The sequence below is a fragment of the Benincasa hispida genome, chromosome 7, assembly GCF_027475165.1.
Source record: "Benincasa hispida cultivar pf3 chromosome 7, pf3_genome.v1.1, whole genome shotgun sequence".
In the NCBI taxonomy this organism is placed as follows: Eukaryota; Viridiplantae; Streptophyta; class Magnoliopsida; order Cucurbitales; family Cucurbitaceae; genus Benincasa; species Benincasa hispida.
In genome coordinates, this window is record NC_143484.1 from 38,706,077 (window position 1) to 38,720,628 (window position 14,552).

A 14,552-nucleotide genomic window follows, 5' to 3' on the forward strand; every position below is an offset into this window, starting at 1 on the left:
CCTTTCACCAATAATAGATAGAAAAATTTAATGTCATTTAAAAGTAAAGATGCTTCAACATTTTACTCAATTTATAAGCATAGTTAGAAATAACATGGAAAAAAAAAAGAGTGATCATTTAGCTAAAATGAAGTTGTATCGATGAAGGCATGTCAAAAACAAAATTATCGTGCACACAGAAAAGATGTGCGATCACTGATATCATGGTACACGATCACTTACTACATGGTGCACGATCCCTTTGCAATTTTGTTTTGGTCATATCTCTGTTATTTCGTTTTAGCTAAATGATTACTCATTTTCATACGTCTTTTCGTGCTTGTTGAATGAGAAATTTTTGGACTAATCACAAATTGCCATGTTATTTCTCAAATTAATGATGAAATTATAAATAATTGAATTTGGGACTAATTAAAAATTGACGAATCCCAATGATGCCACATGTATTCATCATGACTATTGAAAAAAGGGGGGGGGGGGGCTTAATACCTGAGAGCTCTATAAATAAAGAAGCTCTCCTCGTTTGCGAGGATCGACAGTTCAACACTTTAAAGAGCCTAGAGAGAATTCTCCACAATAGAAAGACCCCTTGACTCCTGAAGTCTGGATCACTCCTTGAAACTAAGTTTCTTGAAGATCTAAAGACTCTTCCAAGACTTCAATTTCGAGAACTTCACTTGCCTCGCTTCCCCAAACCTAGCGTACGCATCCAATCGAGAGAGAATCAGAGGATCAAGTTCTAGAGATTGAATCACATCGCAAAAAATCAGCATAAACACAAGTTCAACTCCACGAAATAAACTTTTCAAGAAATCTCGTCTGAATAAATTGGCATGCTCAGTGGGACCTCTCTACCTCTCATCTTTCTCTCAACATTCAAGCAAATCAATGGCACCTAAGAAAGTCGCATCTAGAGCATATTCTGCAAGTGACTCCTACACGGGACCTATCACCTGCAGTCGTTCAAAGGAGGTTATGCAGGAGCAAAAGCAAGGTTCCGTCATCGCACATAACATTTTGAAATAGATGACAGTGTCCCTTAAAGGTGGGATTGTTATAAAGAAAAATCCTTTGTTTGACAACTCTACTTTTGCCTCCAGCAAGTTCAAGAGAGAATCACACTCGGATGTAATGTCTATCATGATGGTGGATATAATAGCCGAGGCGGCCATGGCAGAGATGGAAAGAGATAAATTTTCTGATGAAAGCTATAGAGAAGCGAAATCATGAAATCACTTTCTTCAGAGAACAGATGCAAGCTTGTGAAATCGTTGAGTCGAGCCAAACTTCTACCGTCAAAGCTAATGACAAGGGGAAGACCGTGTTGCAGGAAAATCTATCGCAACAATCAACATTCGTTGCCTCATTGTCGGTCTAGCAACTGTAGGATATGATCACCAACTCCATCAGAGCTTAATATGGAGGTCCGTCTCATACTTCTTTTATGTATTGCAAGCCATACACTAAGAAAATTGACAACTTGAGGATGCGTGCTAGGTACCAGCCCGAAGTTCCAGCAATTCGATGGAAAGGAAAACTTGAAGAAACACATCGCCCACTTTATTGAAACATGTGAAAATGCAGGAACCAAAGGAGATTTGCTAGTCAAGTAGTTTGTCCAAACTGTGAAGGGAAACACTTTTGACTGGTACACTGATCTGGAGCCCGAGGTGATGGACAACTGGGAGCAACTTGAAAAAGAGTTCTTGAACCGCTTTTACAACATTAGGCATACTATTAGCATGATGGAGCTGACAAACACCAAGCAACGAAAGAGAGAGTCGGCCATTGACTATATCAACTGATGGAAAGCTCTAAGTCTGGACTACAAAGACAGACTCACCGAATTGTCCACTGTGGAGATGTGCACCCAAGGCATACATTGGGGCCTCTTCTATATTCTATAGGGGATAAAACTCATGACATTTGAAGAGTTGGCGACTCGCGCTCACGATATGAAGCTGAGCATTACTAATAGAAGAATTAAAGATTCCCTAGTCCCTGAAGTGAAGAAAAGTAAGAAGATAAGGCATCGAAAAGATTGCGAAAAGTGCCATAAAGGAATCAATGATCGTTAATACGACCCCACTAAAATTTTGTTCCATAGGAAAAGGGAACAATATTGAGAAGAGGGATGACGGAGGTAAAAAGCGTCGCTTAACTATAAAGAAAGACAAGAGAAGGTTTATCCATTTCTTGATTCTTATGTGGCAAATATGCTCGAGTAACTGCTGGAAAAGCAACTTATCTAGCTATCGAAATGCAAACAACCGGAACAAACAGGAAAAATGGACGATCCTAACTACTGAAAGTATCACAGGGTTGTTAGCCACTCGGTCGAACAAACCTTTGTGTTGAAGGAGTTGATTCTAAGGTTGGCTCGTGAAAAAAAAAAAATTGAGCTAGATTTGAACGAAGTAGCTCAAGCAAATCACGATGAAGTTGTATTGACTCTAAGTGTTCCAACATCAAGTATGCTTTATAATGAAAGAGAAAGCTTGGTCTAGTTTGGGATCCTTGAACATGTAGTTATTGGTTTCAATAAGCGATCTTGACGACAGATCCTGACAACAAAGATGAGCATGTTGACGATGATGACGATGAGGGATGAATCCTTGTAACTCGCCAAAAGAAAAGAAAGTCAAGTTCTACCCAAAAAGAGTTGCGCTCCTATCGAAGGTACATAAGAGGGAACAAGACTCAAAGAAAGAAAGGAAAAAAAGAAGGCTTGGAAGCTTAAACTTGCTGAGGAGGAAGATGGAGAATTTTCTCGACCTAGGCAACAAGTGACAATAGCAGATTTCTTTCTGGAGAACTTCTACAACGAATGTTAGAACAAAGTGCTAAAAGTCGTCGCATGTCATGTTGTCACTAAAGTAGAGAGTGAGGATACTTCTCTGGGTTCTTTGGAGATGGTGGAAGAATTAAATAACTTACCATTGTTCAATGTAAATTACTTGTTGTTACTTTCTCTGGCAACTAAGGTGGTTCTCATTGACGCATTGATAGGTTCAAACGCATCTAGTGCTTCAACCTCTATGACGCGTACATGCGCCTCTTGCTGTACATCTATAGGCTTCTCAGATGAAGAACTGTTATTAGGATCAAAACTTCATAATAGGCCATTGAATGTCTTAGGATACGTTCGAGAATATAGGGTTGGTCGAATTCTCATTGATAATGGATCAGTTGTCAATATAATGCCTAAGTCAACTATGAAGCAATTAGACATGCTGATGGAAAACTATCAAACAACAAGCTAGTAATTCAAGGCTTAAGTCAAGGAAGCCAAAGGGCGGTAGACATGATACGCTTAGAGTATCATCAGCAACCTGAAGGCCCACACATTATTCCATGTCATAGATTCAAATACCACATATAAGTTGTTGTTGGGCCGTCCTTGGATTCACAGAAGTGGAGTGATATCTTCAACACTACACCAATGTTTCAAGTTTTACCAAAATGTCATTAAGAAAGTTGAAGAAGATTCCAATCCATTCTCAGAAGATGAGTCTCACTTCGTAGATGTGAAGTTTTACTTGAAGAATGATGGCATCAACGAAGCTATGCCTACAGAGACCCCTTTGATAAAAGATGGAAGTAAACCCAAGCCAGGATCACAAGTAGATGTAAGGGAAGAAGCAAGCGACTAGGTAGCTATCTTTAACTCTGAAGAGAGTGAGGCATCCACTAGCACTACAAAGATTACAATTTTAAAAGAAGAAAAATCTTCAAGCCCTCCAATATGGTGTCATGTTCCTTTTGTTGGGATTGATGTCCTAAATCTAGTGTATCTTGTGGTTTGTAGTTAATTTAACACAAACCATTTATCAAATAAAATCAGAGGTGTTTTATTTGACATTTAGATAGCATTAATTCAATCCAAGAAACTGAGATCCAATGTTATATAATGTCACTTGAACAGTATACGGTTGACATACAGGTGGTTCACGTTCAAGTAATAACCTAAAAGGTCTACAGGAAATGGATGAATGTTGGGTGCTTTATCCTAGTAACACTGCGGATACAACCCACTTTGTAATTGTTACATGAGATGTAAGTGTTACAAAAAATATGAACCATATTGTTCATGTAAAGACATGTGAGTGGGAGTATCATGTATAAAGGAGTTTATAGATAGACCGGACCACGAAATGAATAGACTCTCTATATAACACTGTTACTAGAAGAGACTTACATTTCACTAGAATGACCATAGAAGACTTGACCTTAATCCTGAGTGAGTTGTGAACTCCTGTTTATGAAAATAGTTTTTTAATCTATATGGGTGAGAGTGGCCATGATAGCTGACTCAATAAGCCTACCATTTTGGAGATTTGTCTGAGTAGGGAGCTGGGAATACAACTACACAAGATGAAATTCACTCTTTCCCATTCCTTAGGAAAGTAGATAAATTGCTCCCTAATAGCTGGTTCCGGGTCTTAAACAATGAGGTCTCAACCTCTTACTGGCCTGAAAGGTGTTACTTTATAGTTGGACTATAAACTGTTTATTCATTAGAGAAATCAGTAGTACTTAAAGTGTTAGATATAACTGCAAGGCTAAAATAGTATTTTGACCCAACTTTAGTTATAGGCATTTGTGAAGGGTCATTGCTCTGTTGATTGGTTATATCCATGGACACAAAAATATATCTATAGTATGAAGAGTGTACCTATCGGTCTTTAATGGAGTGATCGGTAGTTAATGAATATTGATTAATTAGATTAAAAGAGTTTAATCAATTAATCTCATATCATTGAAGCTTCTAATCTATAGGTCCATAAGGTCCCCTTATTAGCCCATTAAAGGATAATGATGAAGAATGATTTAAATTGTTCAAATCAAATGGGGGAATTTTATTAATGAGATTAATATATAATGGTTAATTACAGATATGATATCTAATCCGAATTATGTAAGAGAGATATATTTGAACAATATTTAAATATCAGATTTGTATGAATTGGATTCATAAAGAGATGTATACATATAGATATGTGATAGTTATATGTTAATTAACTCCATATTAAATATGATTTAATATTGTTATTTAATTGATTAATTGATGGTTAATTAATTGATTAAGAATTAATGGAGATTGGAGGTTAGTATAAATATATAATATTTATGATAATTAATTAAATGTATATATTTAATATGATTTAATATATGGTCATTTAATTAAATATATCCTTATAGCCCATTTAGGGCAAGGGATTATTATTACACAAATCCTAGCCTCCAAGCCTCCATTTTCTTTCTAACTTCTTTCTAGAAATTCTCTTCCCTTTTCCTCCTAAAGTTCTTGGAGACTACTCTTCCAAGTTCTTTGGAATCCTAAAGAATAGCAAGGTAATTTTGTTGGTGGTGATTTTCTTGGAGAACTAGGCTAGAGGAATCAACAAAAGTGAGTTCCTGGAGACAGTTGGAAGTAGGAGAGTTGACACTACGGGTTGGAACAGGAGAGGTTGTCTCGACAGTTGCAGTTTGAAGTGTTGAGTTGTTTTTTGAATCAAAGTATATGTTATTAGACAATGTTTACTATGTTCCTAATTTTAAAAGGAACTTGATTTCAGTTTCATGTTTGATAGAATACTCTTTTGATGTTTATTCGAGATAAAGTGTTTGTCTCGAAAAATGATATTAATATTTTTTCTGCAACAAAAGAAAGCAACTTATGTACTAAGGTCATTAGTATCTAAAATGCTCCACAATATCAAAATGTTCAACACTGTAACTACTAAAACCAAGAAACAAAAATTTTCTCCTAAAGATAATGTTCATCTTTGGTATCTAAGACTGGGTCACATTATTCTCAATATGATTGATAGATTGGTTAAGAATGGACTTCTAGTTAGAAGAAAATTCTTTACTTGTATGTGAATCTTGTCTAGAGGGAAAAAGGACAATACGACCTTTTATTAGAAAAGGTCATAGAGCCAAAGAACCTTTGGAGCTTATACATTCAAACATTTGTGGTCTGATAAGTATAAAACCTAGAGGAGGATTTGAACATTTTGTCACTTTTACGAAAAATTATTCAAGATATGGGTATATTTATCTAATCCAACATAAGTCGACACACTTGAAAAGTTCAAGGAGTATAAGGCTGAAGTTGAAAATTTGTTTGGTAAAAAGATTAAAACACTTCGATCAAATTGAGGTGGAGTGTACATGGATATTGAATTCTAGAACTATATGATAGAACATGGAATCATATCTCAACTCTCAGCACCTGGTACACCTCAACAAAATGGTATATCAGAAAGAAGAAATAGAACCCTGTTGGATATGGTTCACTCTATGATGAGTAATGCTTCCAACCTATCTCGTTCTAGGGTTATGCAGTAGAGACCACAACTTATCTTTTGAACACTGTTTCATCAAAGAGTGTTATGGAACACCTTTTGAATTATGGAGAGGTCATAAAAGTAGTTTACAAAATCTCAAAATTTGGGGATGTCCAGCACATGTGCCTGTGGCAAATCCAAAGAAATTGGAACCACATTCAAGATCATGCCTATTTGTAGGTTATTCTAAAGAAACGAGAGGTGGTTTGTTCTTCGATCCAAAAGAAAATAAAGTATTTGTATCGACAAATGCTACTTTCTTAGAAGAAAATCACATTAGAGAACATAAGCCAAGGAGTCAAATCGTATTAAATGAAATTTCCAGAGAAACTATTGAAACTTCAACAAGAGTTGTTGAAGAGGCGAGTACCTCAACAAGAGTTGTTGATGTTGCTTCATCTAGTCAAACACATCATTCTCAAGTGTTGAGAGAGCCTCGACATAGTGGGAGGATTGTTACCTAACTTACTCGTTATTTGGGTTTAACAGAAACTCAAACTGTCATAATAGATGATAAGGTTAAGGATCCATTGTCTTACAATCAGGCAACGGTTGATGTTGACAAAGATGAATGGATCAAAGCCATATTATCTTATTATTGCCACCTATTAAGACTATGAAATATGACAAATGGATGTCAAGACTGCCTTTTTAAATGATAATCTTCAAAGCCATCTACGTGATCTAACCAGAGGGATTCATTGAACAAGGTTAAGAGCAAAATGTTTGCAAGCTTAATCGATCCATTTATGGATTGAAACAAGCATTGCGATCTTGGAATATAAGGTTTGATGTTGTAGTCAAATCTTATGGCTTTGATCAAAATGTTGATGAGCCTTGTGTTTACAAGAAGACCATCAACAGTTCAGTAGCTTTTCTCGTGTTGTATGTAGATAATATCCTGCTCATTGAGAATGATGTAGGTTACCTAACTATCATTGAAGAATGGCTAGCTGCTCAATTCCAAATGAAATATTTGGATGAAGCACAATTTATTTTAGGGATCCAAATTATAACAGATCAAAAGAAAAAATCACTAGCCTTGTCTCAGACATCCTATATTGACAAAGGGCTTGTCAAATATTTGATGCAAAATTCCAAGAAGTTGTTACATTTTAGGCATGAAATTATCTTGTCTAAGGAACGGTGTTCTAAGACACCTTAAGAGGTTGAGAAGATGAGACGGATTCCCTATGCATCTACAGTGGGTAGCCTTATATATGCCATGTTGTGTACTAGACCCAACATCTGCCATGCAGTGGGAGTAGTCAGTAGATATCAATTCATTCCAGGATTTTATAACTGGACAACAGTTGAAACTATTCTCAAGTATCTTAAGAGAATAAGAAACTATATGCTTATGTATGGTGCTAAGGATTTGATCCTTACAGGATACACTAACTCTGATTTTCATACTGATAAGGATTCAAGGAAAGCCACATCAGGATCGGTGTTCACTCTAAATAGAGAAGCTATAGTATGGTGCAGTATTAAGCAAGGTTGTATTGTGGATTTCACCATGGAGGCTGAGTATGTAGCTGCTTATGAAACTACTAAGGAAGCCGTCTGGCTTAGAAAATTTCTCACAGATTTGGAAATTGTTCCAAATATGTCCTGTTCATCACACTTTATTGTGATAATAGTAGTGTTATGGCAAACTCTAAGGAGCCTCATAGCCACAAACATGGAAAGTATATAGAGTGCATGTATCATCTTATTAGAGAAATTATGCAATGGGGAGATGTGGTCGTCACAAAGATTGCCTCAGAGCATAATATTGCTAATCCATTTACAAAGGCTCTCATGGCTAAAGTTTTTTAAGGGTCATCTAGAGGGTCTGGGTCTACAAGATATGAGTCACCTAAGTTAGGGCAAGTGTAAGATTTTATTGGTTATATTATGTAACAGCCCGACTCCTTAGGACTTATATTAGGCCGTTACTACATGCATACATAAATCTTAAAACGACCCTCTCACAAATTTAACTAAATCAAACGAATTTTATTACATAAATAACTTTTGTAAAATCTAAATAACTGAAAATATTTGATCGGGGTCCCTCTAAAATATAAGTTCAAAATAAATTTCTTGAATTTTTATAAATAAAAAATTCAACAATGGAACTCTAAGTTCAAACATCAAGATTGGAATTTAAAACACTAAAACATGGAGACATGAGCAAAACCACCTCCCTGGTCTCAATGGCACAATCACGAATTCATTCTGCCATTCATCGGTACGTCCTTGCACTTACCTGAAAAACATAATATAAAAAATGATGAGTATAAAATTCTCAGTAAGTAACCCCACTATCGGGGTCAGGCTAAGCATCTATGTCCTCTAGATGCCACTCTCTAGTGGGACGTGTATAAACCACTGCTTTCCATAGGATGGTTAACTAGTGAATAGTCGAACCCACTCTACCGTATAGTAGGTGTACCCACAAACCTCTGTTGAAGTCCTAAAGGAGATCACTACCTCTGGTGAATCCTGAAGAAAACACGAAATTTTGGTGAATCCCGAAAGAAACACGAAACCTTTATGTTCGAAATCTGGGACTGACGTCGTTGTAACCCTAATTCTTCCTCAAACACTCCTTTTTTGAGTTTTTTCGAGAGAACTTTGAGTTGTTAGGTGAAATGAAACTCCCTTGGGGTATTTATAGGCCTTAAAAAACCATCCTCGTCGTCCTCTCCTACCTTCAATGCATGCCACCTCCACCTTGCATAAAATCTAAATATCTTCTTCATGTTGAGCCAACACATACTCTTTGTCACCACCTACTTGCATGCAAGCATGATGTGTCTTCTCCTAACAACGTCCAACGCACACCTCCTTTGAAGTGGCCATTCCATGTTTTGCGTGCTCAACTTTGCCTCTTAAGCATCCACCTCCTGCTTAAGTTATCCAAGACTTCATTTGGTTGAGCCACGTACCTTGCTTCCCAAGTAAACCAAGTCAATGCATGGTTCTTCCTCTTTAAGTCACTTTGGGCGCATGGTTTCTTCTCCCATGCATTTAACTCCCTTCAACTCTCCATTCTTGGTTCTAGCTTCCTTCTTGTAGTATGGTTTCTTCACTTGATTATATCCTAAGTGTTTACATAAGCTAACTATGTGTTCACCTCTCCTCTTATGCGTTCAGTATACAATCTTCTAGAGTTTCATCACTTGTTGTGTCATTTGTTGCCCAACATTTAGCCAAATTCTTACCCTAGACTGCCCCATGCATCCACCTTCCAAGGACTATGTATCAAACAGTTTCTTTACTTGGTTGTGCATAATTAAACGCATGGTTTTTCAATACTTAACCAATCCTTTCCCTATGTGTTCACTTAACCCTAGACAACCCAAGATAATTCTTCTATGCGTCCAAATTTTCCTAGTATGCGCCCAAGTAAGTCCATTTCCACAATAATATGCTTCGAAGGCCTCCTTCACTTTCTACAATGTGTTCAACTTAAGATGACTTATCCATTAGGCCCCTACTCCTCTTGCTCATAGCATGGTTTTTTATGCTCATAGCATGGTTTCTCATGCTCATAGCATGGCTCCTCATGCTCATAACATAGTTCCTTATTCTCATAGCATGGCTTCTCATGCTCATAGCATGGTTCCTTATTCCCATAGCATTGATCTTCATGTTCATAACTATTGGGTTTTATGTCCTAAAACTGGTGGTTTGTAAACAATGAAACTTATTCTGAAAATTCAATAAGTTGTTGTTGAAAATATGTATTGCTTATTTCGTTTTAGAAATAAATCCAATAAAGTAAAATACCCATGACTATTACATGAGTACTTGAACTTTATGTGGAGACATAAAAGTGGATCAGGTTCAAGTAAATAGTCAAAATGATCTATAGTATATGAATGAGGTTGAGTGTCTTATTCTGGTAACACTATTGGATGTGGCCCAGTATGTAGTTGTTACAAAGAGTTGTAAAGTGCTATAGACGATGTGATCCTAATTCGTATATATTATGACATGAGGAGTAGGGCCGTCCTGTGCAATGGGTTTGTACAAGATCTGACCATGAAATCAGTCACTTTTACTTTATAATGTCGTTTACTGTTTAAAGATTGACTATTTCAAAGCGATGACCTAGGTAACTTGATCTTAATCCTGAGCTAACTATGAACTCCTGTTTATTCAAGATTATCCTTGGATTTGCATAGATGAGGTTTGGCTCACAGTGTCGGCTCAATAAACCTCCATTTATGGGGTAAGATTGGGTAGATAGTTGGAGACAAATGGTGCAAGATGGAATTCACTCCTACCCGCTTTCAAGGAAAGTAGAGAGGTTGTTCCCTTAAGTGTTGACTCTGAGTCTTAAATAAGGGACCCCACCCTCTTATTGGCCCGAGAGGGACTTGGTTTGTTGATTGGATCACAAATCAATTGTTCATTAGAGTATCAGTGGGACTTAAGGAACAAGAGGTAATCTCGGGGGTAAAACAGACATTTGACCCAACCATTATTACGAACAACCTGTGAAGGGTTAACTTACTAATCATGGTTATATCGAGTGGACATAATATATCTACAGTGAAGGGAGTGAAACTATGGGCTTTAGTGGAGTGACCCATTAATTAACGAATGAGGGTTAATTCAGTGTAAAGAGTTTAGCCAATTAATCTTTGGTCGTTGGAGCCCATGATCTGTAGGTCCACAAGGTCCCCTTACTAGTTGGTAAATGGATTAACTTTAGGGTAGCATGATAAGTTAATTTGAAACGTTCAAATTAGAATTAAGGGAATTAGTAATTATATGAGATATAATTACACGTTTAATTTTGGAATTAAACGGAATTGGAGAATTAATTAATATTTAAATCATTTAAATATTAAATTCATAAAGGTGGAATTTGTGTAAAATTAATTTAATATTTGATATTAAATTAATTAGAATTAATTAAATTATTTAAATAATTATTTATTATTAATTAGAAAATTAATTTATGAAATTAATTTTGTAAGATTAATAATATTTTTAATTTTTGAAATCAAATTGATTTTAGAAATCAATTTGAAATTAGCAAAATTGGATAAAACACAAAAAGATTGGAAAATCAAAAGTTGGAAAATTCCACTCACCTTCATGAAGTAGCTCACTCAAAACCCACTTGCTCTTGGTTCAATTCACCAAGCATGAGTTACATCTCATGCACCCTTCTTCTTTGCATGAATGTCCTACAATAAATAGAGAAGATGAAAGTAGAATTGAGGCATGCATCAGTTGAATTTTTACAGAAAAATTTGAGTTGAAGAAGGTTTTCTTCAAGTGGGCGCAACAGTGAGTTCTTCTCCAAATTTCCTTCATTCAAACTTATTTTGAGTCCCACAACTCAATCTAAAACTCCAACAGAATAGCAGAATTGGAGAAGATTTGCAGCTGAATTCGTGATTCAAGAGTTTCTACAAAGGTATGATTTGAAATCCTCTTGTTATTGTATGGACATGCTTTATTTACCGACAAAATTTATTAATTAAAATGCTTATTGATCCTAGTTCCTTCTGCTGCATGCTGATATACTTCTACAATAGCATGGTTTCTTATTTTCATAGCATAACTCTTCATTCTCATAACATGGTTCTTTATTCTCATAGCATAACATGGTTTCTTGTTCTCATAGCATAGTTGTAAACTCTAGATTCTACTTTACAATGTAAGCATGTTTAAGTTAGATGTGATGTTGTATGAATAATTTAATTGCATATTAGTAGATTAAAAGTTTAAAAGGTCTTGGAAGAAAAAAATTATTCTAAGTATGGGGAAGGATGTTCTTGGGCAGTAGGAGTATAGATCCACACTTAGTGAGATTTTGAGTAAAAAAAGGCAAAAGGGGAGTTAGGCGTAGACTAGGCCTAATAGAGTGAGAGGAATTTCTTAATTCTGAAAGTGAGGCTCTTCGGTGAAGTAGGTATAAGTGGTACTTAGAAGAAATAAAATAGATTAAGGATGGTCTTGCCATGCCATGTGTTCAAGGTTTCAAAGAGAAAAAAGACTAAGTGTGAGGCTTGCATTGAGGGCCATGAAGAGGTTAGCAAAGCCTACCGAGGGAATGCCTATCAAGGATGTGTTGACTTCACCAGAGGTTAGTGAAGGCCAAGGCATGCGGTATGTGTGCAACCAAACTTGCTTAGGAGAGCACATGAGGGGTGCTAAGGTAAGGGCTAAGCGGGCCGCAAGGTGCAAGGTATGTACTGACTTAGGGGCAAAGAGGTGAGGTTAATGTGGATGATCAAAGGAATAGATGTTAGCTTGAGGGGCAATGAGGTGTGCCATAGAAGTCAACTGAAGCTTTGATGAGCTACAAGTCTCAATGTAAGTGCCTACGGCAAGGCGCAAGAGACAATGGTTGGTGAGGCAATGGCCGAGAGAGAGGGGTCTAAGCGATGAATACCACCCTATGCGATGGTGTCCAACTATATGTTGGGTGAGGCTGAAGTACATAGGTTAATCACCCGGTTATGGAATCATATGGCATGTTTAGAGCCTTAAGCAAGAGTTAATGGCCTAGGTGACACTTTATTAATCCCTTTGATCATGCATACACTAGTATAAAAAGAAGTTTAAGAAGAAGAACACGGTTTGGCATTTTCACTCGTGCTAATTGGGAGGATTTGTTGCCAAACTTGAGATTGATCAGTGCTAAGGACTACCTTAGGCTTTCGAGAAGAAATTCCCACAAATTGGAGCTGGAAATTGAAGATTTTTCCAAAGTGATAGAAGCTCTCGAATTGCTCGAGCATGTTAAGAGGATTAAAGAATTCTAAGCTTGTTAAGAGGAATCAGAGGCTCAAATTTTAAGGTAAGAGATTTAAGATGTTTAGGAACAAGTTCTTAGAAGGAAATTTTATGAGATAATGCCTAGAATTAAAGTTATTAAGACTGGAATTTGAATATGAATATTTGGATGACTAAGCAGGCAGTTGCATCCAATGGACAAGCAAGCAACTAACGGTTGCGGCTGTGCGAGGACGAGCACGCAGGGACTTGCGAGGATAAGTGCAAACGCTGGCCGCGGTGTGTGTGAGGTAAGCGCAAGGTTGCGTAGAGGAAGAGGCCATCAGCTGAGGCACGCTAAAGGGAGCGTAGGCAAGCACTCAACACATAGATATGGTGGGTGTATCTTAACGCCTAAGTGAGCATTGTGAGCGTGTTGTCACCTACCAGCTGAGCGCAAGGTAAATTTTGACCAAGTATGATGATACATTGAGATAGGCTATGCGATGATGAGTTGTGAGGGATTTCTAAGTTTGATGTTAAACTTAAATGTTAAAGTTAAGCTTAAAAGGGAGCTAGTGGCATTAACTAAAGGTATTTATCGATGTCACAGGGTAAATGCAAATAGGGGAAGTCTATCATCCTTTGAGGAAGTGGCCTAAGACAATGAGTGATAAAGTTTATGAATGATTTCTTTTAAGTGGTTTCAACACATAAGTTTGATGAATGCTTGACTTAAGAGTTTTCAAAGCATGATTTACGATTGAATTCATAAATTTTAAGGATGCTTTCTAAACAATGTTCCATGCATCAGCTATTAGCCTTATGATGAGTTTTCCAATGTGAAGCATGTTTTCTTTAAGTATTACTCCAGTGCATGTTTTAGTTTGAAGGTTGATGTATGGACGCATAGTCCAATATTTTCCAAAGCATTGAGGTTTATCATGAAATAAAACATGTTTTGAGCAAGTGCTATTATTAACTTTAAGTATGCTTTCTAGTATTTGAGGCTAGTCTTTAAGACTGAGTTTGATGAATTTTAAAAAGAAATTTATGAAGCATACTTGAGTTTTGATTATTGCAAACATGCGTTAGCTAGCTTTCCTAAAGTTATGTTATTTTCTCATGATGAATATGCTTATGACTTATTTTTTCTGGAATGCTTGATGTTTCAAAACTTGAATTTCTTATTCAAACGAAGTTTCATGATAATATAATAAGGAAACCCGATATTGAAGGTATAAAGGTATCCAGGTCCTCTGATACCTAAGGTATGGTGGTATCCAAGGCTTTACCACGTTCATGTAAGTACTATACTATCGACACTGATTGTATTGAGATTAATCTACATCAACTAAGGATTCGACATTGAGGGATCAAGCAAAAGGGATCTTTCTCAACTAAGACTGGATGATGATGATTTTCAATGGATTGTTGATATTTGAGTTTTCAGGGTTTTAAATGTTTTAC